Consider the following 26,545-nt stretch of genomic DNA (forward strand, 5'->3'; position numbering starts at 1 on the left):
GGAGGAACCCATCACTACTATATTGATAGACACATTCATTTTTGCTTCCCTTCCTCCAGTTTTAGTGAAAGAGAGAACACTCGTCCTTCCTGAGGCTGCTTCCTCCGTGTTGGCTATGAATTCCATTTCCTCTTCACTCACCAGGAACCTTAGTGAGTCATTTGCTGCCTTTCTCCTATATTTTTAATCTCTCTCCCTCTCTGTCTCTTCATTGGGTCTACTTACGCAGATAGAGCTCCTGCTTAAAAATATCTTCCTTAGACACAGTTACTGGTGTCCCTTCAGTGACTCTGCTGTTTCTTTCATTGAGAATGTTGACATTTGCTATTTCACATTCTAATTTTGTATAAAATTTCAAATTCCTTGCCACCTGGCTTCCTCTTACAACCGGGCAATTAGAAGTGTCTCTTGCCAAAATCACTGATAATCAAGTCACCTTTATTTTTTTTTTCCAGTTTTTATACTTCACAGCATTTTTCTTGGTTAGTCACTCCTTACTATTGTAAATTCATTTCTACAAGCTTAAATGATACCATGGTCTTTTGGTTTTTCCTTGGTTTTTCTGACTACTGTTTGTATACATTTTGGAATCTACTTTTCCCACTTTAATAATAGTTTATTTGAGTCTCATGGTTTCAGGTACTATATGTGAATGGCTTTCTAACATATATCTGTAGTCCATAGCGAGAAAGGGGGAGAGAGAGGAGGAGAGGTTCAGTCTTCTACTGGACACTACCCTTGGGCTATTCCCTGGGCACTTCAAATTCATTGTGTTCAAAACTGAGCTCATGCTAATAATAATAGTACACGTTTCCTCCTCTATTCACTACCTCAGTGAACCCTTCCAACCACACATTGTTCAAAATCTGTATTCTCTCATACCTCCATGGTTAATCTGCAACCACATCCTAATAATTCTATTCTTAATTATCTTTTGACTTTTTTCTTTTTTTTTTCCCCCTTAATTCCATGGCTGTTTTCTTTGTTCAGGCCTCTGTAATTTCTTCTTTAAACTATAGCACTCATCTCCTAACTGGTCTTCCATTCTCCTGTCTTGATCTTCTTCAGTCCACTGGCCACATTGCAGCCTAGTGAGTTTTCCAAATGGAACATTGGATCATATCATTCCTTTGCTCAAAACCTTCCAATGATCTCCCCAAACATTCAGAATAAAATGATGGTTTCTCAGTGTAATACACAAGGCCTCCTTGATCTAATTCCTACCACTTTTTTAGGAGGCCTCCTTTGCTTTGCCTTCACCTTTGCCAACCCCTGTCCCAGTCCCCACCTCTCCTAATATAGACTAGGCGCTTATAGTTCACAATCCTGTAGTATCTCTCTCTGTGCCATTAGAGCCCTCACTACATGGTGTTGCCACTGCTATTTTTGTTGCCATTTAAATAAGGTCTAAGTCTAATTAATCTTTATATCTCTTTGTCCTTGCCTGAACATCAGTCTCTGGAACACTGGAATGTTTTTTGAATGCATGTATAAAAGAATGGTTGAGAAGTTTTGAAATCCAAATGGAAGAATTTAAGTTCTTGAGCAGGGATGTGCCAAGAAAATCACTGAAGAATATTAGATGAAAAGATAAAGTGAGGGTATCTGGATGTATGTAGAGATGGAGAGAAAACTGATAACCACAGCCTTTTTTGTAACAAGTGTGATGTCAAAAAGATCTGAAATGGTAGGTTGGCTGATTTACAAAATAACTAATGATTTCTTTTAAACTTAAATTATTAAGGGCCTAGAATGCTTTATGTCATCGGCCCCAGAAAAGATTACAGAATCAAGCTGCCATATTCTCAAAGCAGCATGTATCCCCAGTGTATGTATACATATATATAATTTTTATATCATAAATTTCATGTATTTTATTATATGTCATGATTAACATTGGGATGCAAAGAAAATAATACTTAAGCAGTATAAATCTTATGTGATTGTAATTTGTTTAAAGCAAGCTTCTTTTATGTTTTAATTTTTCCCTGTTGGGTCTTCTAGCTAGAAGAGCCTGAAGGGCTTCAAGTTGCCTGTTTATCTGTGGTGCTAAGCTCTGTTTTCTCCGTATGTCCTTGCCAAGTGCTGCCACGACTGTGCTTTTAAAATGAAACACTTGGCTTGTTTAGTTCATATCAATAGAAAGCTTAGAATAATTAAACTCCTTATGAAGTCAAGTTTAGAAAACTAGTATTTATTTAAACAGACTAGAAGTGCAGTATGTCATTTTGTTGCAGGTGTTGACATTTGTAGATTTGAACAATGTGATATTTATCTTCAAGTTTTATTATGCTTCAGTTTTAAACAGTTCAAAACTATGGATTTAACTGTTCCAAATTAAACAAGTATCACCCCCAAAATTGTTCGCCAGTATTTGTGCCAACAGAGAACAGTAGGTAGTGCCTATCACTCTGATTCTCATTGGTTAGTTTAGAAACTTTTCTTCGTCTCTTAGAGATGTTCTAGCATGTGATTTAAAAACAAATGGGCTTACCTTAAGCAAAAGAAGCTTCTTTTGTATTAACCTATGTACTTTGTTTTTCAACTCTTACAGTGCTTTCCCTCCTTCTTAATCCATATAAAACTGTTAACATTTTTTAATGGCCCATATTCTATTTGCAGGCTGATTATTTAGTTCAGTAAGCAATAAAAAGCATTAGCAGTCTCATATAATCCCCGAAGAGTTCCCTAGCAGGCAATGAACACAATATTCTTGTTAATGATTTTGACTAACCAGTCTTTATGGTGACATTGGATTTTGTGGTTACCACTTTATTTTATGAATAATCTCTATATGACTTTCAAAGGCAAATAAGAATTTGATATTTATTACATCATGGTGAATTGTTTTCTTCTTCTAAGGGAAGTCATATTCTTTTTTTTTTAGTATCATGTTGTAAAATTATAAACTTGTTATTGAGTTACCCCACAAAAACTTTTTTAAAAAAACCTCTTTGTTACAAAGAACAGATACAGAAAAGTCACACCAATGTATGGCTTAATGGATTCTTTTAAGGCCTACATCGTTTTAACAACTCCCCAAGTTAAGAAACAGAATTTCAGCGCTCACCTCGGAAGCTCCTCAGTTGCCAGCTCCCAGTCATAACCCCTTCCCTTTCCCAAAGCCAACTACTATTTTGACTTTTATAGTCATCATGTCCTTATAGTTTACCACTGAAGTGTTCATCCTTGACATTATAGTTTAACCTTGCACAATCTGAAAATTAAGTTTTTAATGAAGTTTCACTTAATCTACATATTCTTCCTGCATCTTTTTCTTTTCTTTACAATTTATTTGTTGAAGAACCTCGGGGGGACATTGACTGCAGTTCTTCGAGTTCTTCTGCAAAAACATATTCCCTGAAACTTGGCAGCTGGATTCACAGGCTTGATGAGACTCAGGTTTGCTAACTCAGGTTATGCTTTCTCTTATCAAGAGGCATTTAATGCTCTTCTCCCTCTTTTTCTGATGTTAGCTGCCATTGATGCTCAGTGCCTAGATCTATTCATTTATTGGGAGTTGCAAACAGTGATATTCTAGTTCTACCATCCCTTTTTTAGATGTCAGGTGTATGAAATAGACACTTCTCCTTATCTTTCTGGTGACCTAGGAGAACGGTTCATACAGGAAAGTCGGAATAAATAATTGATTCTTTTCCTTTAGTTGCCAGTTTTCGAGACGAGTTAACTCCCTGTTACCCTCAGAAGACGACCTGTTAGTACTTTTTAAAATGTTATTATAAACTCATAGATGAAAGTATCTTTATTTTAATTGAAATTCTTCTCAAAGCTCAAATAGCTGTATCACTGGCCAGTGGGAGCCTCTCAAAGTTGGCGCCTGTCCTTTGACGTGATCCTAATAGTCTTGGACAGTTTCTTCTTTATCCAATATAACAATGTTCCAGGTTCATCTTTCCTGGACCTGGAATGACTAATTTCTCTAAGAAGTGCTAGTTTCTCGTAGAGGTAAACAATATTGCGAGGTCATTATCTGGGCATGAGGGAAACTTAGTCAGTCTTTCTAGGCTTATTCAGTGGAGAAAGCTGGGGTGCTTTACGCTCACTCACACACAGACACACACTCTTTCTCTCTCTCACAACATATTCTATGGTAATGCATATGAATTCATATTGATATTTTCTATTCAAATGTAGGACTACAGATTTTTTTATACATAATTTCCTTTATACTTTTCATTCATACTCCAAACTGAGAATCCTCTTTGTCAAAGACACAAGATCTGATGGAATTAGAATTACCTATAATGCCTTTGATATGCTTTGCTTTGAGAGCAGCTTAGGCCCAATGATCTCTTCTTAGGTACGTTGCCATTTATGAATGTTCTAGGAAAGAACTGCATTAAATAGGTCCTAAGTTTGTTTTTCAAGTTGCTATAATTTTATTCTTTTAGAGTTACTGTAGCTGATGGCAAATTTTGCCACCTTCCCAGACAGCATCTCCTTCTTTGGTCTTTTCACTCTTCAGTTTCTTCAACATGTTAGTCCCAAGAGGTTTCTTTGTAATCCAATAAGAAGCATTTCCTTTAGAAAGTCATCACCTTAGGGTCTGTTTCCTAAATAAATATTGGGTTGGCACCTGTTGTATGCTTTACTTAGTACTGGATGATCAAATAAATTCATTAGAAGTTCTTTCACTGTGACCAGCAGGTGTTAAACAAGTAGAAAAATGAAATGATTGTGAAATAAAATTATACACAATTAGTGGCTTTTGTTTAATCCAGGAGAAAGAGATTCCTATCAGTTGATAAAGAATAGAATTGTCATTAAGGAAAACACTATTGGAATTCCCTTTTTTCCCCTGCACTGGTGGACTTTCCTAAATCTTTACATTTCAACCTATTTTATTTAATACTTTAACTAACATGACTTGGCTGTATTATTTACAAAATAAGGAGAAAGAAATAAGGGAAGTGGCAGAACCTTTACATTTGTTATTACAATTATCTAGATGCTTTTCCATCATAAGTGTTCTGCATAACAGCTGTGAATAATTGTCTGCTATAGAGACAAAGGATTTATTTCCATTTTCTAACATAAGGATTGTTTTAACACAGTTAAGACCACTTTGGCAATTAACTCTGGGCTGACTGCTATTTTACAGTCTTACATATCTTCAGTATGTTTTATGTTGAGTCTTCTGTTCTGAATTTGAAATAAAATTGTGTGTGAAGCTGTCATATGATGGTACATTTTAACGTAAATATATCTTGACATTCTTTTTAGTGCCTTGGCCAAGTCTTCAGGCATATAGAATGAATTTTAATCCTAAAATTTTAAACATTTTTATTACATCAAGTAGAGTGACTGGAATTATCCTTGCAATTACTGTAGAAATTTGTTTTGAATAATAAAATGTGCCTAAGAAAGGATGTAGCAAAGTGTATCAAGGGTCTTTTGAGGAGGTGTCTTGAACCTGTCCCTTCCAGTGATTCATCTGCCACCTTCCAACAATGCACTTCCTGACGGTGACTTGGCATTCACTCAGCATCAGCAGGAAAGCCAGCCCCGCACAGACTGTGACACTACGGATGCCACCTCAACGACTCTGTGACCTGCTCTCTAAGGTCTCAAAAATGTTGAAGCAAGTTACAGAAAACTTTGAGAAAGTTTTTAAAAGTTTACAGCAAGTCTAATATGTTTCTTCTCACTTAAAGGCTTTCTGTGTTAAAACAAATCATTCCATAAAATGTATACTGCTGGTGTCAAAGTAACATTACAATTTCAGTGAGCTCTCCCAGAATGTTAACACATGACACATGATTTATCCCTCTCTTAAAAAAAAAAAACAACCCTTGTAGTTTCATTATTTTAAAAGGAAATACTGGTAAAGGAATGATAAAAGGAATTTTTAAATATCAAAGTGACTTCAAAAATTTTGGTGATGGATGTGAGATGGTTAAAATATAATCAAAAAAGAATTATTGGGAGATATGCCAACAACTACTTTGTGGTGCGTAGACATTCTCAAAGACACATGAAAAAGTAATGTAAATGATGATTAATTAGTGTGGAAAAGCCTAATTTCTTTCATCTTTTTGGTTTTGTTTTAAACAATTTCTAGTTATCACAAACAAAGTATAAGAAGGTAGTGGGTTCTTATATTGGATGTGATGTCAGCAGTTAGCTGGACCTCTTACAAAAATGAGATCCAGAAAAATGAAGTGACTTCTCCAAGGTCACACAGGTAGTTAGAGATGTGATCAGCAACCCGGATATCTGATTTTCCCTTTCAGTGCTATTTTTCTAGGACCAGTTTGCCTCCTAAAGTTGTTTCTACAGACTCAGAACCTTGTGGGTGAGACAGGTTGAGGCCAAGCAGGAATCAAGCCAGGTGTAAGACAGGAGGGACCAGCAAGTCCTCAGGAAACGTAAGAGTGTTTGCCCTCTTTGAAAGCATTGATTCAAATATTCAAATATTATTATTACATTCTCACATTCAACTACAGGCCAGCCAGTTGCCTTTTTGATACTTTAGTGGTTCCATTTTTTAGCTGCTTAGATAGATTTAGTATCTAAAATGGGTTCATATGGGTGGATTTATAAACAGGAATACAATTTTAATCAGAGGTTAGAAATTTTACACCATGGAATAAATTGTAAATAAAAGGTTTTATGAAGAGCACTGAGTAGATGACAGTGTACCCATCACTGATAGGATTTCTTTATTTAGTTGATTGATAGCTTTGGGGGCATTTTAGAAAGTCTGTTTAATTCATCCAGTCAATGACAAGTCTCAAGAGTTGATCACTTTGCTCACTGAGCCAGGAAGCTCTGTGCTTTTCGATGCTGTTAAAAAACAAAGCTTTGATGGTTGAGAACCTGCCTAGAGAAAGTAAATGATGGCTCTGAATATGTTTTGCTAGCTATTTTTATAAACTGAATTTCCTATTTTAAATACAAATACCTTAGAAGTCCAGAGTCCAGTAAGCAAAGCCAACCTGCAGTATACTTAATCCTCATGTTAAAACTTTAGAATATGTTTAAATGTATTTTCACTATAAGACATGTGATTATTATAACATTTACCTTAGTGTTGATGCAAACTCAAAACCGTTTTTCAGCAGTGCTTTTATTCCAGAATAAGCAAAAAGGGGGAGTGAGGTAGGATAAATGTTTAGTGAGTTTACTGACATTTCATACTTACTCACGTAAAAGACTTTGGAGATGCAAAGCAGTGTGTTAAAGCAGTTGAGGAGTTGACTCTTGGTTGGGGAGATGACACAAACTCCCAGAAAAAAAGAGAGCAATAGATGCTCGTGAATCAAGTATCAAATGTGTGCACTAGTAAAATGAGTATTAACACAACTAAAAGATTACTTCATCCTGGCAAAAGCTAGGACGGTTTCATATAGGAGGAAGGAATTTGGGATAAACGGGGAAAAGGTACCTTCAAAGGCATAACCATGGGAAGCCATTTGAGGTACCAGGGATGTAGTAAAACACCTCTTTATCCAGAGTGTCATGAACCAGTAAAGGCATTGTGTAAGAAAGGCAAACACGTTTTGTGTAGCTACAGTGTATCTGGGAACTTTTCAAACATTATTTTACTTGAAATACATTTCAAAGCAAGTATTAAGGTTCTCCTCATCTTGCTGATTCAGGAAACTGAACGAGGCTCAAGGGAAGTGTAAAGATTTGTCTTGCAATTTCTGCGTCCAAGGTTAGTCGTCTTTGTGTGGAAATGGACCTGACTTTCTTTGTGCGACATGGGTCTGGAAATGGAGAACCCTTTGCTTTGATTGCTTCCCAGTCACTCTGTTGGTAGTGAGGGACTCCTAGCGTTATCGGGATGGCTGAGCCCAGCACAGCCGACACCAGACAGGTGAAACTGACAGCAATTTATTAGTCACATAAACTCTTAGCCTGGAGGAAGAGGACACCCCACACCATGCATGGCTACACAGGGGCTGCACTCAGGAACAGAGTGGACAGAACGAGCTGGGGCAGTGGGAAGCAGGCTCTGTAGTAGAACTAAGGTGATGTGCCCTCTGGCTCCTGTGGGAAGCTGTGATTGGCTATTTGAGGAGTTCCAAGGGCCAGCAGGGGGATAAGCAGGAACTGTATTTGGTCAATTTGATAAGAAAGATTGTCTGGCTAGAAGACATTATACACAAAAGCAGAGTAGGGAGAAGAATTTGAGGTTAGGCCTTTTGAGAATTTCCTGGTTTCAGATGTCAAGGCAGCATATAATATTAATTTTAAACCTTTTATTACACCCTTATGAGATTGTAGACTAGTTTTAACTTTCTAACTTTTTCATATTCCTCAACAAGGATTTTTTTTTTTTAAGGCAGGAACTCCTGACTATTCTGTATATGGTAGACTCCTTTTATATTTCTGGTGCTCATTCTCTTTTCATTTTCTTGTTTATTTGCAGATGCTTTTTTCTTATTGGCTACCCCCAAAGAAAGTAGGCTGCATACAGGCAAAGGACCGTTTTCGTTTTCTTATTTACTGCTGTGTTCCAGTGCCTATGGTGGTCTCTGGCACATAACGGATGCTCAGTAAATTTTGTCAGAAAGAACAATTAAGTATAGTTATAAATTACAGACCCGAAGTTGTGTTTCTTTGGTGTTAAGTCTTTCCTCAATCACATTAATACACCAAATATGTATCAAGGATTTTTCCTGTACCAGTTGCTGTTTTTAGAATGCAGTTTCTACCATGAAAGAACTTAGAGTCTGGAGGAGGAGACATACTAATAAAAATGCAATTGTACTACTTGATGCCAATATCTATGAGACAAAAGAGCACAGGTGTTTGAGGCTGGAAGGTGAGATGGCACTTGAATAACCAGGAAGAAACCCACGGTTGTTTTTTTTTCAATCCAGATAAGAGAAACCCCCAACTTCTCTTAGCTACATATTCCTGTTCTCTGTACTTCTTAAAGACAGGAAATACCAACAAAGATATACTTTAAATCTTTTGTGATGGAATTTACGGCAAAGGATAAATTGCAAAATTTAGTTTTTTATTTATTTTTTTTTAGCTTTTATGGGTTTTGCCTACATACCAAATGTTGTAGGAAGTGAAAATGAAACAATTAAACTCAATAATGAGATGTATGTCTAACGTATGTAGAAACACCGTTTGCTACCTCCTTCATTGTAACTGTCAGATTTGTTGGTCATTCAGAATGGGTCTTACGGGGTATGGCTTGCTCAGTGCCTCCCTCCATCCCAGAGAGTTAAAAATATTTTCCCCATCTGTCTCTGTGCACTTTCCAGAGGTCTGTGTTTACAAATAGATTGTGGAGTCTGAGATCCTGTTCAGGATAATTCCAATTCCTTTATGGCCCTTTTTATACCCTTTAGCAATGCAGTTTAGCGCAGAACCATCACCAAAAGGTGGGTTTATGTGATCGTATGTATCCCTGGTTTCCCCTGTTTGAAAATTTAAGCAGGAAATTTATAGGATTTAAGTCAAAGTGCCCTACCGGGAGCCTTAACAGTCTTCATAGTGTGATAGAAACATATTGAGGCTGTGTTCCTTCTGTTTGAAGGCAATCTTGGGATTTTACTGTTTTGTAAATTAAAGAAAGGGATTGATATCATAAATTTATCCTGGAATTCAGTGAAGGTGAGAATGATTGCTACGAAGAAGACATCCAATATAAATGAGGGGTTTATATTAATCTGAAATACAGGCTATTTTTTTTTCCTCCTTGAATTAAAAATGCACTGAATAGGTTGGTATCAACTTCATTAACATTTATTGGGGGAGGGGTTACGGTCCTTATTGGATACGAATCCATTTATTTTGCAAGTTTTAAGCATGGTGTTTATGAATGGAGTATACATTTTTAAAACCTTTAAAACATCAAGAGGTACAAAGAATAGGAAGATCTGGTTTCTGTCTCTGGGTTTGAGATCCACTTTTCTTTTGACTGAGTTTTGTTGTCATTGCCTTCAGGTAAGGAGGAGGTGGTGCAGGTAAAGTAGGGAGAGGGTGGGTAGGTGGGGGGAGACTTTGAAGCCATGAAATCGATCCTACAGTTTTCAAAGGGTGATACATCCTTGATTTTTTTTTTTTTCCTACTTTTTCACGTGTCAGGAGTCAAAATTGGAGATGAGGTTTTACCTCTCGCATTCTCTGTGTGCTTCTCTTCCCCTTGCTGATCAGCTGACTCTTTCTCTTAGTTTTTCATCATGTGACAGCTATGTTTTCACTAGTGGCTGCTGATGGATGGGAACTACTTTTGAGCTGATTAGAACTAAACTCCTTAAAACTTGAGTCATTTGCTTTTGTCTTCTACACGTAAAACAACAACCCATGCCCTAATGTTTTTATAGATTGCTGCTCTCGTCAAAGCTCCTTATGTATATATTATTCTTACTGTTCCCTTTTCTATATTCTTCCTTTGAAACCTATATTAAATGGTAGCTCTTTCCTTCAGGGTTAATTCGGGGGCTATGTGATTTTGATCTCCACAATTATTCTTTTATGCCCTCTAATGGCAGCCAGAGGAAACTCCTATTGGACACAATTCAAGAAAATAAATTTACAAAAATAAACAAGAGATTGTTCAAAGATTTTAATATAAATAACTCTCACATACGCCAGGCATTCTTGTGGTGGGACAAAGACCACGTGTTCATTTACTAAACTTTGGAAAACAGATCTTCTGGTTGGTTAGCCATAGGTTTTAAGGAATTTATTTGGATGATTATTTTGAAAACTCTATTTCCAGCAGTAGTTAAAATTCTTCTGTGATTCTGTTAGGGTGATAGATATTTTTCCAAAGTGTTTATTTGCTTTGGAATTAGTAAATATTTAAGCATGCACATTCATACACAGATAGCTACACCATCTTTACAGACTGGCTTTGTATTTACTATTAACGGAGGTATGAATGGAGATGACGAATGGGAAAATTCAAACGTGTTTCTTTGGAGGTTTATGGCATCTCTTTCAATGGTGTTAACAGAATAAATCTGGACTCTGGTGCAAAAATACCATCTCTTCTTACTGTCGTAGCCCTATCTGTTTAGAGAATAGCTGATGAAGGTGGCCTGAGTCTCAAAACTTCGCGGGTGGCCCTCACAGGAGATCCACTTCCAAGGTTAAAACCTTGAGGAAAGAGTTTTCCACATCTCAAAAATATGCTTATACCATCTGGTGCCAGCTATGCATTATAAGCAGATTTAAAAAAAAATTAATCTCTCTTTTGCTCCTCATTTTTGCCGTCTCCTTCATCTTCCCTTCCCCGCTCAAGACTGTCGCCTTATATCTTGTTGGAGTTGTTCTCCTTTAATAACGTTCTGGCAATTAGCTTTTGTTCTTCATGGCAGCAGGACGCAGAGTGGAGGCATCTACCAACTGGGTGGAAAGTAACTTTTTCCCCCTCTCTGCGTGTCTTGCTTTCTGAGCCTTTTCCGGTTGCCCCAGAAGAATTACACTGTATTTGCAAAATGCTGTCAGAAGTTCTCCTTGCTTATAACCTGAAATAAGACTTATAAGCATTACTATAACTAGATAGCATGAAGTACATACTCTAAAAAGACACATTCATAAAATTTTGTCTCCTTATAAAAATTTAAAAGTTCTGTGATATGATGATATTACACCAAACATTGGAGCATTTGCCAGAATTAGGTATAGATATGAAATAAGCAGAACCTGCAAAAGTTCTTTGAGCCGCGGCGGCAAGGCTAACTATAACAGCTTCTGGTCATTGAACACCTGCAGTCTGCCAGGCTCACCTCGAGTCTGCACCTCAATTCTACAAAAAGAAATAACCATTCTCATTTGATTCATGAGAAAACTGAGGCCCAAGGAGCTGGAATGACTTGCTCAGGGTCACAGCGATATCATGAGGCAGATGTGGGTTTCTGATGCCACAGGGATCTTAATAAAAAGGTTGTAGAAGGGGCTAGGATAGAAAGTTGAGTTTGATTTTTTATTTTTTCCCCCTATTGTGCTTCATGACTTCTGAATGATAAACTTCAGCTTGAAATGTGTACTTGTGTTTGGGATAATAGACAAGGGCTGCAGTAGAGTTTAACAGATCGGTGCTTTGTTGTTAGACCAGGGTTCAAATTTGGAGTAGACTACTTCCTAAGTGTGTGGCACCCAGTGAATTAAGTAATCTCTTTCTGTCTATTGAAGAAAATAATAGAAAAACTAAATTATAGACATATAGTGTCAGGAAAGTTAACTCTGGGGAGGAGTAAGAGGGTAGTTATTGAAAGGGACCCAAAAGTGGCTTCTAGGGTACAAGCAGTGTTCTAATGATGGTCTGGGTCATAGGTACACGAGATGTGTGATGATTCACTGATCTGCTCATTTCATTTGTAAAAACAAAAAAGTAATAGTAATAATGGTAGTTAACATTTTAATAGGAGCTTTGTGAGGATTAAATAAGATACACTGCCTAGCACATAAAAAGTTCTTTATAAATAACAGCTATTATTTTTGTTATTTTTGAATTCTGATGTCTTACGCTAAGGATTAATGGTTCAACATTAAAAGCAGGGAATAAAAAAATGCATCCTGTATGTGAATATCTAGATATCTCTTTGCAGTTGTAGGCATTATTACCGTATGACAACATTTTATTCTGTTTTAACATTGAATAAGCGAAAACACAAAAGAAGTTTTGCTCTTTGTTAAGAAATGAAATCCTAGGTTCTTATTTTGATTCCTGACTTTTAGTTAATTGTTATTAGTTTCAAAATGTAAAATGCCAATAAGCTACTGCTCACTTAGCAATAATTTTTAATGCAACTGAATCTCTGGGCCTGCAACAAAGTTTCTTCATCGGTAGTTCCAAGGTTTTATAATAGTTTGGGACATGTGGAGAGATGGAAGTGTTTTCTGAAACTGAGGAGAGAAACCCTGACTGAGGAAGGTGGCGGGACACTAGGTACTGTGCTGAGCACCTGAAATGTATCATCATCTTAGAAACAGCAATGCCTGGGTATGTGTTTTTTTTTTTTTTTTATCACCCCATTCTACAGATGAGAATCTGACATTTAAGAGGTGCTAAATAAGTTGCTTGATGTCACACGGCTAATAAGAGTCCACCTCCAGAGCTAATTGTAAATGGCTTCTCCATGTCCTTCTTATGTTCCATCAAGCCTTTTTCCATGTTAGAAGTAACCACTCACAAAAACTAGCATGCCACAGTGGGGACACAGAATACTGCTTCAACAAGGCTCATTGGAATGAGCAAAGGAAAGATACCGAAAATCAAACTTTCTAGTATTCCGAACATAGCTAACTTCCCTCCCACACACTTGCTTCCCAAAGAATTACTCCTTTGAAAGAATTTTCTTATTAAATTAACAATCATTAAGTGACAGAGAATTAACACGTTGCGAGGTGAATTGTTTTCTTTTTGCTGAATCCCAGGGGGTACCCAGAATGATAATGCTACTATTTTAAATAGGCTTGTGTGTTGCTTATGGCAGGTTACCATCTCCTCGCCCCCACCCCTAATGTGAATAAATTACATTGTTCTTCACTTTATGTCTGAAGAGAGGAGTAATGGACAGCTTGTTGCCATCTCTTCCATGTATGCAGCTGTCTTACTGATTCCTCCTGGAGGAAGCTGCTGACTTCAGTAGGTGATATTAGAATAAAAGAATTTAGCTGTTCATAGTCCTCAAGGGCAGAGAAGTATACGTCTTCTGTAGCCTCCAGCCAGGCAGACCTCTCCACGTTTTTCATAATGCATCTGGTTTCTCTATTTGAGACATTCTCTTATCTTCAAATACCTTGTGGCACTTCCCCACTGGGGCTGCAGTTTGCTGCCTTAGCAAGTTAACTGTAAAACTTGAAACTTTTTATGGTTAGTAGTGTCGGCCCCTTGGGTCCTCCGCCTAAGTGATGAATATGATAAAACATGGCATTTTGTTAATATCTGGTACTATTTAATGTTTGTGTGTGTGTGTGTGTGTGTGTGTGTGTGTGTGTGTGTGTGTGTGTGTGTGTGTGTGTGTGTGTGTGTTTTGGATTAGAATACAAAATAAGTCTTAAAAAAGCCCAAGTCTTAGAATATAAGATTTTACCTTTCCACTGGAAACTTACAGAATGAGCTCACTGACATTTTGCCCTGGGTTGTAGAAACGTCATTATTAGCTTTGCAGGGATGGGGTGGGGGTGGGGCGAAGGGGCTTAATCCATCATGGAGGAGAAGAAAGCGCACTGAATGTGGAGTTAGAACTGCTAGCTTTCCGTCCTGGTCTTGCCATATGACACCTTTGAGAACTCATTTGCCCCTCCAAGTCTTAGCTTCTTCATTTATAATATTTTATAATTATAAATGCTATTGCACAAATGATGCCCATTTTCTTATCTCACAGGTTCTTGTGATGGCCACAGGAAGTAGTGTGTCAAAACACTTTATAAAATCACAGTTCTATGAAAGTATAAAGTACTTTTAATTTTTTTTTCTGATAACCACATACATAGATCTGATTTTAGAAATTCCAGTAGCTTTATGATCCCTGGTTTCCAAGAAGAGTTTGCAAACATGCACCCAACCCCAATTAAATGAACAGCATGGTGCCAAATACCTACAAGAGTTTCCCGATTTCCATATTTTGAGTTACTTTCATGCTTTGACCTGGCCTTCAGGCAGGGCCTAGGGTAGCCTGAAACCTGGCCCCAAGCAACCACATTCACTGTGCAAATTCTATTATTTTCTGTGGATGCAATAGTGTCAGAAAGTTGGGAGGCCCCACCAGGATAATTAAAAGTCAAAGCACATATACCCCTTTTTCTTTGAAGGTTATAATCTTGTAGAGCAGCATACTGGATAGTTCAGATGACTAAAGAACAATTACAAAACACTGTATTGGGTTTAAAAAGCTAAAGTATGGCTTGGATACCACTGTAATGGGGAAGATTTGAATTAATGGAATAAAATGAATTTAGAGATTCAGTTTTAAGCAGGCCTCCTTGGACATGAATTGCATAGAGATGGAGATGGCTCGTGGCCAGAATTGGGGATAGGTTAAGAAAAGATGCAGAAGGCAAGAATACGGTGATAATTTTATTGCTGTTTTAAATGATCCAAGCTAGGCTGCCATGGCAGATAAGGAGGCTAAAGGGTTGCATTGGGTCGTTTGAATGATGGCTGTGACTCTTATAGAAGAGTTTGGATTTATCAACTGTGTTAATTTCCTATTGCTGCTATAACAAATTTAGTGCCTTAAAAATTTAAATTTATTTTCTCACAGTTGGGGAGGTATAAAGTCTGAAATGGGTTGGACTGCATTCCTTCCAGAGGCTCTGGGGGAGAATCCATTTCCTTGCTTTTTAAAGCTTCTAGATGCCATTTGCATTCCTGGACTCAGGATCCCTTCTGTGCATCACGCAGGCCTCTGCCTCTGTCATCACATTGCCTTCTCCCTGGATATGACCCTCCTGAGTGGTTACACTGGGTCCACGCAGGTAATCCAAGGCACTCTCCTGATCCCCAAATCCATAATTTAATCACATCGCAAAATTCTTTTTGCCATTTAAAGTGACATAGTTACAGGTTCTGGGGAATAGGATGTGGACGTCTTTGGGGGAGGGTATCAGTCACCCTGTCACGCCAGTATAATTAATAGGTAGTTACGGGTCTTGAATAGGAGATGGTTTTGTTTCTCATCTGTGGTATTTTATTTCTTTATAGTTGTGTGTGTGTGTGTGTGTGTGTGTGTGTGTGTTTGTGTGTAATCACTCATGTGCATATGCCCAGGCCAGGCAATGTTGTCTTCAAAGAAAGTATTTTACATCTGACCTGTGAACTATGTGAATACTTGAATTGTGTGAATGGATTGTATCTATTTTATTCTCTACTGTTTCCTACGGAAATGTTCGGCACATAGGAGATTCACAGTAATTCAAAGAAGTAATATTGGGCAAGAAATTAGCCTCTCTATGGCAAGAAAAATGGTATTTATCTACCAGCCAGAATAAGTCCATGCTATCATAGGGATGATTTAGATGAACTATTTCAGGGAATAAAAACCTGGGTGGGTAGCAGAGATGGTGGCTAGATGGCCATGGCAGATGGCGCTCACCATCCTTTGTCACACTGTGATGTTACCATTGATTTACTTGACAGCTTCTCCCATCTAAACTGCAAGCAACTTAAATGAGCACTTCCCCCTCCTCCTCCCCTTTGCCTCTGTCTCCTTCCTCCTTTTCCATCTTCCATCTCCAGTGCCTAATGTAATCCTTAGTCCACAGTAGACTCTCTATATAGCTTTCTTATAGGTCGTCAACAACCAATTATAAAATACAGTGATGAAAAAAAATCCACCTGCATTAGTAAAAGCATCTGGAAATAATCTCTAACAAAAAAAGCTTTTACAGTCTATAAAAGATGAAGAAATTCCTAGTTGAGAAGCTTCAGTAAAATTAAGATTCTAGTCCTGACTAAATTAATATACCGATTTAAAGCATTTTAAGAAAATTTGCAATGGGATTATTTTTGCAATTTGACAAAATGATTAAAAAGTTTATATGAGAGAATAAAGATATGAAAGAACCAATTGTGCTTATGAAAATAGAGAGGGGTTCTAGTATTACCAGATATTAATAAGTAATATAATGATATTAAAACAATATGATTCTGGTACAGTAGATGAAAGTGGGACAGGAGGGAGACTCCTAAAACAGATGTGTGTAAGTGTGTGTGATACCACGTTACAGATAGCGTTTCAAATTAGTATAGAAAAGGTGCATCACTCAGACAAATACGGTTTTGTGAGAGCTGGCTAATTATATAGGACAAAAAATAGATCCCTACCTCCTCTCATAAAAAATGCAGATTATCATAGTTTAAATATGAAAACACATTAACTAGTGGATAATTAAATAGTGTAGTGGAAAAAAACATTTATCAGTAGGCTATCTTTATAGAAAATCGCATTGTAAAAGAGAAAGAGATTTGAGTGTGGAACAGGACAGGACAAACGTGATGAATGTGGGAGTATGTTTAGTTCAGGCATCCTGGCTTTTCCAGATTATCAAAGAGGCCCTTGTGACTGTCAGCCCAATTTAATCTGCCATCTCTTTCTTTTAGAGAAGTTGCATATTTCTCATTAGAGTCAATGTGCATAATAAACTTGAAAGAGAGAGCACATGGGCAAGCACTTGAGTGGGAGGGGAGGCAAGAAGAGAGGGAGGGGAGGGAGACAGGTGAGGGAGGGGTGGGAATGGGAGGGGAGAAGGAAAGAAAAGCACAAGTCCAAAGATCTTGGCTGTGAAGAAGTACTTTTTGGAAGGTTTGTAGGGAGTGTTGCTAAGGCAGCTGGCGAGTCTGAATTCTATTTATTGGGCAAAAGAACTAACTCTAGGGTATGACATATGGGCTGACCATCCATCCAGAGCTGTATGCTTTAGTACTGGGGTGCACACACCTCAAGATATGCTTTATCTCAGGGTGTAAGGGAGAGAGGGAAGAGTGTGGAAGCCAAGCATCTCCCCTTAATAGCCCTCTCTTTACTTCCGCCATCATCCCAGTGACCTAGTCCCCCAGCCACTCTGTATTTGGGATGTTCCCTCTCACACAGCTCTTGAGATTCATCTCAAACACTTTTCACCTGCATGAAAATAATATGGTAGCATGGAATGACTTGCTCACAGATCCATATTATTTTGGAGATGGCCCTACAGGTAAATTCTTCCTCTTGGGTAGAATCAACCACCGATGGAACAAAGTAAATGCTAAACGGCTTGCTACAGTAGTGAGTTCCCCAGAATTTGCTGTTTCTTTAAAACCATGTGAACACGATATACGAAATGAAATCCAAAGGCTGAAGTCTCATCTCAATGGAATCTGTGGTTTTAGACTCATGAAACTTGTTTAGGTGAAACTTGGGTTTCCCACAGCTGTGCTTGAAACTTCCCATGGCGAGGGTACTTACATCACTGCAGACAGCTTACTGAACACATCTGCTTAATTTATTGCTGTGGTCAGTTCTGTCAGCAGAGAAAAGCACTAAGATAAACCTATTAGACTACAGTTATATGACAACAACCCAAACAGTCATTTTACAGGCTGATTCTCAAAACATGGAATAGAAACGTGCGGTGATGCTAAGTTTAACAAATCTTTAAGGGAAAGAATACTGAGAAAATATATTCTTAAAAAAAAATGACCCCTCACTATGGTCATTACTAGAATAATAGCAGTATCACCCTATCATGTCCCATATTTATAAAAAAAAAATTACGAAGGGCCTTCATAAAAAATTATGAAGTGTGATATGCAAGTGATTGTTAAATAGAATGAAAGCTAAATCATTGATTTAAAATTCATAGCACTATTGTTTAATAGAGCATTATAGATTTGTTTTAGTCATGAATACCTAATATAAAATGTCATTTTGATATGGGTTATTTCAAACTCTGGAGCCAATAGATTAATTGTTATAAACAAGGTTTGGTCTTAGACGTTTTATGATTGCCACATGATGTTACAGCCTTGGATCTTTGAACAAGTCCCCTCACCTCCGTGAACCTCATTTTTCACATTTATTGAATAAGGGTGTGGACTGGTTTATCTCTGACTTTCTTCTCACCTATAAACTTGAATAATTGCGGTGGTCTTTGGGGACACAGGGCACACTGTCTGTTTTGGCTTTGTTGTAACCGACCAAAGAAAACAAAGCAACACAGAAGTTCTGAGTTTCTGAGGACATTTATAGCATGTGGTTCATCTAACACATATTTATGGGATTGCTACTGCCATAGTGCACTTCTAAGGGACATCTTTCCCCCCGTTTATGAAACTGGGGTTAGTTTCCCATGTGATGGTATGTCATAATTCAACCTTCAACCCCTTTTTTCCTTCCTTACAGGTATAAGTAGCTTAATTAACTATTGCCACATGGTTAGGCAATTTAGGTTGTTTCCAATTTCCCCATAAGGAAATCTCTTTTATATCTCTCTTCCTTCCCTCCTCCTCATTTGTATTAACTCCTTAGGATAAATTACCAGGAATAGAATTGCTTCTCAGAGATGTAAACATTTTGGGCGAAGGATAAGTGGGCTCTTAATTTCAAGTTAAACATTTTAGTGTTTTGACATCAAAATGATTATTTGTTCATGAAAAATGATAAAAAAACTGTGCCATTGTTTGGCTGGTAAGATTTAAAGTGGAGATACAGAAACATTTTATAACTACGTATGGAATTTTTATAAATAGTTTGAACTATTTACATTAACTATTGTGTTTAAGAGCTCCTAATTAAAAATATAATTTTAGTTCTTAAAAAAGGAGGTAAAGGATATGGGGTTAACTTGTGAATATCTAGAACTAATAAAATAAAAGTGATCAAATGAGAAGGTAACATGATTTTTAGAAATGCTACTTAACCAAGGTCTGAGAATTATGGAAAATGGAGAAATGTCCAAAGAAATGTCCACTGCCAAAGAAACCTCAACTCTGAACAAGCCTGGAAAACAGTCTCTTGGAACTAATCCTAATTTTGCTAAGGGATCTAACAGATGATGTAAGAAGTCCTTTGCTTTCTGGGACACTATGACAAAATGATGATTATTTTTTCCATTGTGATACATAAGGATTTAGAAACATTACTCATACCCATCACCTGCTCATTGATGAAAGATTAAAATCCTTATAAACATGCACATGTATGTGAACATCATACATTCCTCATAACTGCTTCTGATGTGAGTGTCCTTCTCTGATATAACCACCTCCAGAGCTTATGAACATTCTTTCCAGCCATTCCCATGGGGTCTGGTTACAAACATATCAGTTACCACTCTCAGCAGACAACAAAAGTGAATAAATAACCAGTTAATGCAACAGTTCAATTAAAATTATTTTTTTCAAACTTACAAGTCAATTTGGCCATTAGGAAAGGGCTGCAGAGAGTAGATACTATTTTAAAAACAAAAAGTACTTAAATATCAAAGAGATATTGGTCATAGATCTTGTAGTACTTCCCCTTTAACATGATAAATTGTTTCATTTTTTATTAAAAACAGAAAAAAAGGTTATGGATTTAACATTTCCATATATATATATATTTGGCTACAGTGATATTGGTTCCCAAACCACGAAGATTTTTTTTTTTAAACAGAATTTCAGTATGATCAGTGTTATAAGAGAGAGAAACTAAGATAGCAAATTTCAGCAGGGAAAAGTGCCTGAACAAATACACCATGTAAAACATTATTGAGATAGGTAGGCTAAACAATAGAGAATTATAAATCGTCATATTTCAAACAGCCTAATCTAGTGTGGTTGATTTAACCTTTAACAATTTACTATCAAAAATTGCATAATCAAACCCTAAAAGTAGAAACTTCCATGTAGTCCTAATTTGACTTAATGACAAGAAGTTCTGATGTGAACCACTTAGAGCTATTGTATATGACTCTGTAACTAACTAGGGAAATAGACTGTAGGTGGGGTATCTCTAAATAGTGGGTGGACCTCAGGATGCTCCAGCATCTGGAACAAAACCTTGTGTACAAACCCTGCTCTCTTTCTGAGAGCTCATTCGCTACATTCAGTCACTATTCATGAGAGGTCCACATGTGTGTCACTCTAGCTCTGTGAAAGTCTTGATGGCATGTTTATTGTGTGATGAGGCTGTTGTGCTGGTATTTAGTGATGTCTGCAGATAGTCTTAGTTGTCACAAGTGAGGGGAACCAAAGAATTATCCAGGATTACTATACATAAAATAGATAAGCAGCAAGAATTTACTGTACAGCACAGGGAACTATATTCAAAAATCTTGTAATAGCCTGTCATGAAAAATAACCTTAAAAAAATAGATCCCTGAATCACTTTACACCTGAAACTAACACAGTATTATAAATCAACTCTACTTTAATTAAAAAAAAAAAAAAGAATTATCAAAGAGCAAATATCAACAGTTTGATATCAGCCATGGTTGAGAAACTCTACTTTACAACGAGAACCACTTGTGCATCTGGGGTTAGGGTTTGCTTCTTCTGAAGCATATGACTGTTTATGGATGGGGTGGATGTTTCAGCAAAACTAGAGTTCTGTTAAGAAGGAATAAAAATGGGAAGAATGTTGGATTTACAACCAGCAGTGTCACTACTCCCCACCCAGGTTGTTCTCTTTCTGTTCTTCGCCAGTTTATCTTTAAGACATCTTCTCTGAATATAGTCCCCTCTTCCCAATTCCTTCCCCCTGCCTGGACTGCACATTTCCTATGCTCTGAAATGTGTACTATCTCATATTATTACACCTCCCGTTGGATTTTGATTATTGATTTTTTTGAAGAGAATTTTTATTCAATCCAGTGAAATTTTGTAAATACACATAGAATCAGAACTGCCCTTAAGAAATCAACATTTGTCTTTCTTTTACAAATGCAATCATGATTTTATTTTTTCCCAAGCTAATATTAAAGTTATATTTGAGAAATATAATTCTCTGAGCATTACATGGGAATAGTTCCCCTTCTTTATAAAAGCAACCTACAGAACCACAGGAATGTTGGAGGAAATGCTTTGGGATCTCTCCACTTTGTGAAATTATCACATATGGGAGTAAAATTAAAATTCAAAGATTTAACATATAACTTATGGAAAAGGGTATGTATTGAAAAAGTTGAAAGCATATTTTTCTATATATTCCACTATTAGAATCACCAAATTTATAGGCTTTTTTTTTTATAGTTGTACACTTTATTTAAAAACAAATAATACACCTAGAGTCACCAAAAAGGTGACTGAATTTACAAAAGAAACTTCTTGCAGCACAGAAATTAGCATTAGGATTAATTTACACTAACTGATATTTTACCTAAATTTTAAAATACTTGAAATCACACCGTCTGGCCCAAGGTTCACCAGTTAGAGGGGTGGAAGTTTGTGGAGAAAAGGAGTCATTTAGGAATCCGGACGGATGATGCCCTGAGGTCAGCTCCAGTAAACTGAAGTTGAGAAGATGTAAAGTAACCAATAGATTACAGGATTATGAAGAAGTGGTTCCTCCCCAAACAGGTATTAGGTCATATAGCTGGGATAGGTGTAGGGGATGTCTCTTAATCTGGATTGGAAAAAAACTATGTGGAGAAGCGGGTTGTATTTGTTTCTCGCAAGAGGCAAACTTCAGCCACACAACGAGACGAAAGTAGGGAGGGTTGTATGTGGTAGACTGAAGACTTCCTGATGGCTGATAGTATCAAATCAGGGAAGTTCTGGAATTTATTTGCATAATTGATTTCACACTGTTTAACATTTCCTTTGTCTTCTTCTGAAATGTCATCTTTTTTCTCAGTTTCTCTTTCAGCACAGAATCTAATCTTTATCATTTCTTCTTCTGCTGTTTTACTTTTTGCTTCTATATTGCCTGCTTCGCTGCATCTCATAAAGCAGCTATTTGAGGCCAGAAAAGCCTTTTTCCTATCCTGAAAGACTGGTTCCCATGTTAGGAACTTTGTGACTGATAATCAGTATGAAGATGTTTTGAAATTAAATTGATGCTAAAGAAAAGCTGTGTTTATACAATTGATAAAAACAGTCACCTCTATTAACATTAAAACATAGAGGTACATATTACCAAGTTAAGAAACCATATAGGGCAGCTTTAAACAGTATTCTGGGGCTTTTTTCTTTTTTTTTTTTCCATCTTCTTTTTTGACCTCTTCTTTTTTGGCTATTTCTTTTCCAGTTTCAGGCTTGCTTTCATCTTCCTGTCCCTCTTCTCCATGTTTCCCATCTCCTTTTCCATTTTCTTCCTCTTTTCCTTCCAAACCTTTCACTAATATGTAATATCTTTAGATGGTTGGGAGTGTATCCTTTTCTGTCGAAAGGTCCATTAAGAAGCAGAGTGCATACTGAACAGTATGTGAGCACTAAGTCACTGCTTGCTGAAGAAGGTGCCTCATATCCCTAAATTTATCTCCTTGTGACCTACACCTCTGGGAGTTTCTGAAGTTCCAGAAGTCTAGCTTTGGGACCTAGAACCTGACACAAAGCGTGAAGGTTGCCTAATTCTAGACTTGCCCTCTGCTTTCCACCACAGCTCCCCAGATGGCTTCTAACCATGTTGACCCTTCTGCACTGAGCATATGGGGGCACTGTAGCCACTACCATGATGAAAATATCCTGAGATGTCAGTGTTATCTCTACCGAGGGAATGTGTCTTTGATTTTTGGTGTTCTTTCTTCATGAGAAAGGGTAAAGCAGAAGAAATGTTCACAAGAATCAATACTAAAGGGTTAACCTGTAAGAATTTTATGAGAACTCTGGACTTTTGCCAAATTCCTCTTTAATAGTTACCAATTGGTCAGGGCTGGGGGGGAGGTGGGGGGAGAGAATATTTTGACACTCAGTAGGTACTTCAATTACATCCTGAAAGAAACAATTGCTATTCTTTGTTGAAGTAATGAAAACAGCATTTTGATTTGAAATTCATCTGGTAACAATGTAAATAGCCGTGTTTCATGTTCTTGCACAGAAGCTTTGCTTTTGAAAACAATTAACAATATCAAAGTGTATGTTTTCTTTCAAAATCAGAGGGTTTATAATGAATTTGTATTCATATAACTTTTATTTCGTATCAGAAAGTGGAATATATTCTCATTAAAACAGCAGGAGAAAAAATGAAGACATCTCAATTTAATTAAGGTGATATTGTTAGAAATTCATATGACCTCTTCAATAAAAAGTCTGCATTCAGGGGTCTGTAAGCTGATGGTAAAGTCTTCTTAGGCAGAAAGTTTTCATAAAGACACAAACCAATGCAGCATATTTGTGAGAGAAAATATTAAAGTTAAAAGAAAGGAAATATACGTAAAACTTAATTTGAGGGCATTATTTAAAATTGCTTTCTGTATGGGTGGCACACTTAACACTCTTTGAAAGAATGCATTTTAGATTCTTCAGGTCAAATACCACTGGCTTTTTGTAAGCACCACAGGGTCTTTAATCTGTTCGCTTTTCCCCATCTCCATCATGATAATTTTGCTTACAGCGCTCCCTTCCTGGCGAGCTCCTGAAATAGTCTGCTGACTGTTCACCCTTCCTCCATTCTTATTCTCCATGCAAGCCCTCCACCAGATAAGACATGGAATTGAGAATGTCACTCATTTTCTTGAAAACCTTCAATGATTTTTCATGGCACTGACTACAATTCAAAATCTTGAATCCCATCCACCATGACCCTGATGATTTATCCACTTTTCCTGCTTCTCATACTCTTTCTTAGGAGGGTCCTTGAGTCCCCCAGTTCTAACAGCTGAACCCCGGGTATGGCCACAAGCCTCACTTCCACAAGCTCTCCTAGTCTTACTCCTCTCTCTCCACTCACTGTACTTCCACCATGCTGGCTTTCGATTATTTGTTGCCTAAATATAGCAAGCTCGTTTTCACATTACGGTCATTAGCTTGCTCTTTCCTCTGCCTGGAATCCTCTTCCCTCAGGTCTTTACTTGGCTGGCCCATCCTTGTCAGTCAAAACCCAGTTCAGCTATCACCTCTTTAGAGGAGCTTTTAATGCCAGAAAATCTAAAGGCATCCTTCTCCTAACCCCAGTTACTCTCTATGACATGTTACAGTATTGTTTCTTTTTTTTTTTTTTTTAATGTACTTGTCCCTATCCTAAAATCACCACCTCCCTCCTCTTCCCCTCTTCCCCACACTTCTTTCTTTTGTTTATCATTTCCTCCACTGGAATGTGAGCTTCATTAAGAGAAACCTTTTTTTATTGCCCCAATACCTAGAATGGAGCTTGGCAGATAATTGGTGCTTATTGGTTTTGAATCTTGAAAAAATAACGATTCTCTTTGAATAGGAATTCATACAAACAGATTCTGATTCTTCACTATAGAAGAGCCTTCTGCCAGCTTTTCACCCGCCTAACTCTTGCTAATTTTTAATGTGTTTCCTGAGAGACACCTAGTCTGATTTTCACGATCATTCGCTATTGCCTTTATTGCGCTTCATAGCACCTATCAAAATTTGTATTTGTTTATAAACTGTTTCAAGAAGTCATACACACACACGTATGTGCATCTATAGAAGGTATGCTGTAAATACTAAATATGTAAATTCATGGGTGAAAAATATATGAGGTATTGATGGAAGAACTTGGGCTTTTTTCTTCTCCTGTAATTGCTCAGGATAAACCAGGTTATAGAGTTCGTCCTATCCAAAGTAGATGTAATTTCACTTTATGGTGATTAATACTGTAAAAAAAAAATCCCATTAATAAACAAAGGTATCTGACTGAGGACATTGCCTAATTTAAGAATACATTGAATCAGTATTTCCCTTGCTGTTAAAAAAGATCAACTATGTATTGATATTTTCATAGAATAGAAATGAAAAGAATTTGAGTAGCCAGCCTTAAGGCTTTACATCTTATTAACATTCCTATATATCTCATTTTAGGTTAAGCCAAGCAAATCGTGATACATTTTTTAAATAATTTAAGAATTGATACAGCAAGATACCATTATGAATCAGTTAAAGCATACATTAGATAAAATTTACTTAAGACCATAATTAATGAAAGATCTCAGATAAACCATGAACTTTTTAAAGATGATTTTCAGGATAACTTTAAGGATGAAGCATTGGAAAAGTTACTACTTTTCTGTTTAACCCTCTGATGACAGGCTCTCTGAGACACTGTGTAGAAGACGGCTGTGGGTGCTGTAGAAGCCGTAAAGGACTTGGAGGCAGAAGGTCTGGGGCAGGTCCTGGCTATAGCACTGTACTGGCTGTGTGATTTAAGGCATCTTTCTCTTCCTCTGCTTGAGCTCCAGTTTCCTCACCTGTAACTGGGCATGATAAAATGCCTATGGGTTGCTGGTGAGAGTTAACAAGATCATGTATGTGAAACAAAGTTTGTTAACTGTGAAGAGTATACGAATGCTAGTCATAGAATTATTTGGAAAATGTTTTCAGTGTCACTTCAAAGGTCTCCATCTAGTCAGGAAGAGACTGTGCTAGGGGTGAAATCATTTATAGACACTGAGGCTTCATAAGTGCAATAAAATTCACCATTAGCCTTGAGCACAGAACTGCTGCTGGAAGGACAGAAAGCAGACGCCACAAGCAAAGGGACAGTATCACTGACCTGTGCATCAATGGAAGCTCAAGCCTGTGGACCAAACCATTACCCCTCCTCGACTCAGGCTCTCCACATACAGACCAGTGCACAGCCGTCTGCCACTGTCTTCCCTCTGACACCATAAGCTTGGCTATTCATGGCTTTAGAAATATCAAATGGCTTATAATAATATACGGTGGTTTAGATGGTTACAGTTGTTGGTCAGTTTAAGATATCAAGAAAGTCAACCCCTCTTAGAAAGAAAGACACAGTTCAGAATTGGGATTGGCATATACCAAATAGGGGAACTGTTACTCATCCAGGAAAATCCTAAGTTCTTATTAGGTTGGGTTCTTTCTGACATTCTCATCACTAAATCTTCTGTCAATCAGCATCCACCTTTGCTAGTCTCAGACACCCTGGAGTGGATGTAGATCAGGGAGATGTCTGAAGGAGCAAAAATTCATTCCAACTTTTCAGGACATGATTTGACCATACTATGCATTTTA

The sequence above is a fragment of the Camelus bactrianus genome, chromosome 1, assembly GCF_048773025.1.
Source record: "Camelus bactrianus isolate YW-2024 breed Bactrian camel chromosome 1, ASM4877302v1, whole genome shotgun sequence".
In the NCBI taxonomy this organism is placed as follows: Eukaryota; Metazoa; Chordata; class Mammalia; order Artiodactyla; family Camelidae; genus Camelus; species Camelus bactrianus.